This window comes from Marmota flaviventris, chromosome 6, assembly GCF_047511675.1.
Source record: "Marmota flaviventris isolate mMarFla1 chromosome 6, mMarFla1.hap1, whole genome shotgun sequence".
Classification (NCBI taxonomy): Eukaryota; Metazoa; Chordata; class Mammalia; order Rodentia; family Sciuridae; genus Marmota; species Marmota flaviventris.
Window position 1 is genome coordinate 121,599,764 of NC_092503.1, and position 6,000 is coordinate 121,605,763.

The following is a 6,000-nucleotide window of genomic DNA, read 5'->3' on the forward strand; positions in this document are numbered from 1 at the left end:
TTTAGTTGTAGATGGACACAATACTTTTATTTATTTATCTTTATGTGGTGCTGAGATGGAACCCAGTGCCTCTCCCATGCTAGGGGAGAGTTCTACCACTGAGCCACAACCCCAGGCCCGAGGGGGCCAATTTTAAAGAGAAGAAATCAATTCCCCAATTTCTATACCTCATCCCCTACTCACAGGTAAAAAGTGGAAATAGTGATGTGATGACCTCTCAGTCTGATTCCTACTCTTCTGAAGCACTCCATATCTTGCAGCTAAAAATTTCACTGGAAAAATGGCAGATAGCATGGGCCAAGCCTACCATAGTGACCACGGCCTATGCCTTCTACAATCTGGACACCTGGATATAAACTTTGCTAACATTCTTTGATCTGCCACCCCTCATTTTTCTATGGTAACTGTAGGCCTGATCCCTAAACCCATATCAACCCCTAATTTTGTAAAGTAGGCTGACCTGGCCTGGGTCACAGTCATACTGTGTGATTTTTAGCTAGGAAGTCAGTATTGTTTAACAAGCCTCTTTGTGGTTATACTAGATCCATAATCGCCCCAACTCGGGCCTTATCACCGGGTGTTTCACTGGTTTCCAACAGCAGCATCTCTTTGCCCAAGAGATTTTGTTTTTGTCAGTTTTTTTTGTGTGAGTGTGTGTGTGTGTGTGTGTGTATGTCCTGCCCTACAGTGTACAGAAAACTGGAAACACCAGAGAATCAAGGTCCCTGAACCAATGAGTGAACTAGCACATAAATACCCCCCTCCCTTACCCACCACCATGGGATAATCCTGATTTGCATGTTCTGCACCACTCCAGGGTTCCTCAGCAGATTAACCTCCACTCACCCCGCCTTGGCAGAGTCCTTGATAATACACCCTTTGTTGACTACTTTCCTTCTCTGACCTGCTTTCCTACTTCCCTACCCACATTTCCTGAGATCACCTTCCAAACACACTATTTGAATGGTTGTCTCAGAGTTTGTATCTATTTCAGGGGAAAAGGACTTCATATTTATGGCAGCTGCTCCATGCCAAATACTGTTCTAAACCCTTTCCATGTAAGCACTCACTTAATCCTTGCAACAAATGAGGTTCTGTTCATCACTCCTACTTTACAGATGAGGAAACTAAGTTGCATAAAGGTTAAGTGAGGAGCTTCAGGTTCACATAGGCACTAAGTGGCAGAGTTCGTGGCTCCAGAGTCTACACTCATAGCCACAGCGCAATGGCACCTCTTCCTTTCATGTCTGTAGTGACTTCAGAACTTTCTCCATGTCCCTTCAGCCTACCCCAGTACTTTGCACTGTGCCTTTCCAAGCCCTGACTCCGTTGGCTCTTGTCTCCTGTTCCCCATACTGTGTGACACTCTCTTCTGCATCCTTCTCAAATGCTTTATCCATCAGACTCCAACAGGACCTATCCACGCCACTCCCTGCCTTGGAGTTATTCATATGCTTGTCTCAAGTTCCCCAGAGGAAGGTTCCAAGGAGTTTTTGTTGAAATAATGAGCTCTATGAGTAAGGTTGTGGTCAACACCTTCCCCAGGTCTCTCTCCATCCCAAGAAAATAGTATCTTTTAGATCTGCAACAAAAGTGGCTGTTGTTTCTATTTCTTCCATTTCTTTATTAATAAAAATATTTAGATTGGGTAGGCCTCACCCACTTCCTCTAACACAGGCCACTCCTAGGTCACTAGGTATACATACTATCCCCCATTCCATCAGGCATTGATTTAATTACTTTGAACTAATTGCCCAACTGTGACCTTGAGGAACCTTTTCGTGCATCACACTTAGGGACTCCAGGAAAGGATATATCCAGCCTCTACCTTCTCCAGGCTCCTGGGGCCCAGGGGCCACCTTCAGACCCAGGCACTAGATTGTATACTGAACCTCCCGTCCTCATCATCCATTGCACAAATAATTCCTAAGAATTAAACAAGCAACTAAGGGGTAAGGTGGGCCTCCCAAGAAATAGAAGACTCATCTTAGCTGTCCTAGGGGCAGTGGCACACGTCCTGCTACCTGGGGGCAAGGCTGCCCAGAATTACTCAGGTGAGAGGACGATGGCCATGTGCCACGTGTTCAGAGGCCAGATGGGAAAGGGCATCAGCAGAGATGGCCTGTGGCTGCAACTGCTCTGCCTCCTGCCTTACAAGTCCCCTGCCTTCCAGTTCTGGACTTGACCTTAGTGAGAGGGGGAACCTGACGGCCCTCCATCTGCCCTTTCATTCACAGTGCCTTCCTAATGTTCCTTCCACATAAGGGGAAGTGAAGAGGTGCTCCATCTCCTTTCCTGTTCCTGGTAACAGCCAGCAGGACAGGCCTGGAACTTTCATGTCTGTAGTGACTTCAGAGCTCCCTCCATGTCCCTTCAGCCCACTCCAGCACTTTGCACTGTGACTTTCCAAGCCCTCAATGCCACAATGACCCTCAATGCCACAATGACGGGGTGAAACTTTCCATTTTCAAGGAACTTATATTTGTTCCTTACTTTCCTCCCAGATGAAAATGAAAGGTTATACCCTCAGCAGAATGGTAGAAGAATTTGGGCTTTGACTTTAAACAGCCTAGAATCTAAGGTTCAGTTTGGCAAATTGATTAGCTGTTTCATAATCTCACTCACCCTATTTTATCACCTGTCACAGGCAGAGCCAAAAGCAAAACACTCCCCTTAAAGTCACCTCTGAGAATTAAATTAAGACCTCAAAAGGAAAGGATCTACTACCCTAAACGTGACATACCGTGTTTGGAAAGACCCTGCTTCCACTAACAGAGGTCTAAGGCAGCGCCTGAGACATGTGGACACTAGTAGAATGGGCCTCTGAAAGCTTGAGGTCTATTTTATCTACAGAGTGAAAGGTCTCAGATATTATATGAAACATAACAAACATGCACTTTTTAACTAAACATGTTCAAAATAGTACATATGGATGTCACCATTTATGCAAAAAAGGATGGGAGGAAAGAGATGGTAGACATATACAATTTTTGTCTTTTGTTTTGTTGTTTTGCTTTTGTGGTGCTGGGGATGGAGCTCAGGGCTTCCCTAGGTAAGTACTGAGCTACACCATTGACCCCATATACACGTTTCATGTGCGTTTAATTTTTCTGCACAGGTTTATATGAAACTGGGTAGGAGAGTTGCCTCTAGGGAGAACTGGAGGCTGGAAAATAGGGTATAGGCAAGGAGGGTAACTTACTTTTCACTAAATCCCCCTTTATTTCAGTTAGTACTTTTAAAGATTAATTTATTTATTTTTGGTGCTGCAGATTGAACCCAGAGCCTCATGCAGGCTAAGCACACACCCTACCACTGAGCTGTGCCCTAGCCATTGCTTGCGCTTTTTATCACACTCATGATACCTATTCAAATAGATGGATGGAAACAAGAGGGCAAGGAGAGAGCTGCGGAACCAGGCAGAGGACATTTTTTTGAGGGGGGGGGGCGGTTACTGGGGATTGATCTGAGGGGTGATTAACCCCTGAATCAGGTCCCCAGCTCTTTTATTTATTTATTTTAGTTGTTGATGGACCTTTATTTTATTCATTTATTTATATATGGTGCTGAGTATCAAACCCAGTGCCTCAAACATGTGAAGCAAGCTCTGTACCACTGAGCCACAACCCCAGCCCAGGCCCCCCACCTTTTTTTTTTTTTATTTTGAGACAGGGTCTCAATGAGTTTCTTAGGGGCTTGCTAAATTGATGAAGCTGGCCTCAAAGAAGTGATCCTCCTGCCTCAGCCTCCCAACTTCCTGGGATTACAGGCATGAGCCACCACACCCAGCCAGAAAGATTCTTGAGGGAGGTCTTTGGGAAAGTCAGCACTTCCTTTGAGTTCTCAATCTGTTGCCCCAGGAGAAATCCTGTAAAAGCTTTGACAAAGTGACTTGAAGGTCCATCTTAATCTTCTACTATGCCATAAAAACATCTTGAGGAATGTGACCAAGAGACCTACAGACAGTCTCTCTGCAGATTGTTTCATCTTGTAAAATTTCAAACATATGCAAAAGTAGAGAGAATAGGACAAAGGACCACCGTGCACCTGTCCCCAACTTCAACAATCATCAATGTACAGATGATCTAGGTTCATTGCTACGCATCCACCCTCTCCTTCTGGAGTTTTATGTAAATAAATTCAAGGCATTATATTACACTTAACCTGTAAGTATACATCAGTATATATCTCTACAAGGAAAAGATTCCTGTATGAAAACACAACCATAAATCAATTAGATTTTTAGTGCATGCTAGGCAAGCATTCTACCACTGAGCTAAACCCCCAGCACATTTTTAGAAAACCAATCATATGACATTCATTTTTAATAACATGTCACACTCTATGTGTTAGTCAGCTTTCTGCCACTGTGACAAAATGTCTGAGAAAATCAACTTAAAAAGCGAAGATTTACTTTGGCTCAGTTTCAGAGATTTCAATCCATTGTCACTTGTCTCTATTCTTTGTGGGCCTATGGTAAAGTGAAACATCACAGCAGGGAGCATGTCATGAAGCAAAGCTGCTCAGCTCATGGAGGCTGAAAACAGAGAGCTCACTTTTATTGCAAAGTTCCTTTGCCCAAACCCCTTAAGCTATGAATCCATAAATGGATTAATCTATTGATGAAGTCAGAGCCCTTATGATCCAATCACCTCCTGCAGGTCCTGAACACTGCTGCATTGGAGACCAAACCTTCAACATATGAGCTTCTGGATGACAGTTCAGATCTAACCATAATGCTTCACTTTTGATAAACAAATTTGTAATATCTTTTTTTGTGAGATAGAACACAGGGCCTTGCAAATACTAGGCAAATGTTCTACCATGGAACCACTGTAAAGTAGACATATAGACAAATCTATATGTAAAGTACATTGACTTTTTTTTTTTTTAACAGCACTGGAGATGAAACAGCCTTGGGTGAGTGTGGAAGGTGGGGTCTCTATCCCTAAACTCCATCTCCCCCTCTTTTTTTTTTTTTTAATAATGAGACAGGGTCTCACTAAGTAATTGAAGCTGGCCTGGAACTTACAGTCCATCTGCCTCAGTCTCATAAGCCTCTTGGAGCCACTGTGGGGGCCACCATGCCTAACCCCATTGACTTTTTATATAGTTGTCACCTGAGTAACCACCTCCCAGATAAAGACATGGAATATTCCCAGTCCCCAGTCTAGTGCCCTTCCCACTCCATTTCTCACTATTTACTATTAAAATGTAACTTTATTATAAAAATTATATGTAAAAGCTCAACTCTTTTATTTTTCTCAAAACATATTTTCTTTCACTTCTTAGCTTTTCCCAAAATAAAATGCCTCTTTGGGACTCTAAGTTTATATCTTATTGTTTTCTGTATTAGCATTCTGCTTCTATTTTTAAAGTATGTAGAATAACAAAAGATCTGGCACCTTCCACAAATTGCCATGAATAAGTGGAAAAGGAATTATAATAGACTGAAGGACTTTAGAGTCATACTGACCCAACACAATGTGTGGCCCTTGCTTAGATCTTGATTCTAACAAACTACCTCTAAAAACACATTTCTGAGACATTCAGGAAAATTTGAACATAAGCTACATTACAGCTATTATTGCTTGTGGTTATTGTGTTAGAATTGATCAAGGCATTGGGGTTACATTGTTTTCAACTTCCTCTGATGTTAAGTATACAAACATCAGTATTTATATACGACTGTATATGATAGCTTGGATTTGCTTTAAAATACTCTAATGGAAAAGAAGGGGCCAGATGAAACAAGGCTGGTGAATGATGGAAAGTTCTATACAGGTGATCTATTCTGGAGGGGGCCTGAATACCATTCCTCTCAATTTTATGAATATTTGAAAGTTTTCACAGTAGAAAGTTTAAAAAAGAAAATGTTGTAGCTTCCCAAAGGAAGTTAGTTTTGACTTAATAGTCAAAACCATTAAGTGACAAAGATTAAACAAATAAAAAGACTAGAAAAGATACAAGAGCCTGACAAACGATAAACATTGCCAAAAA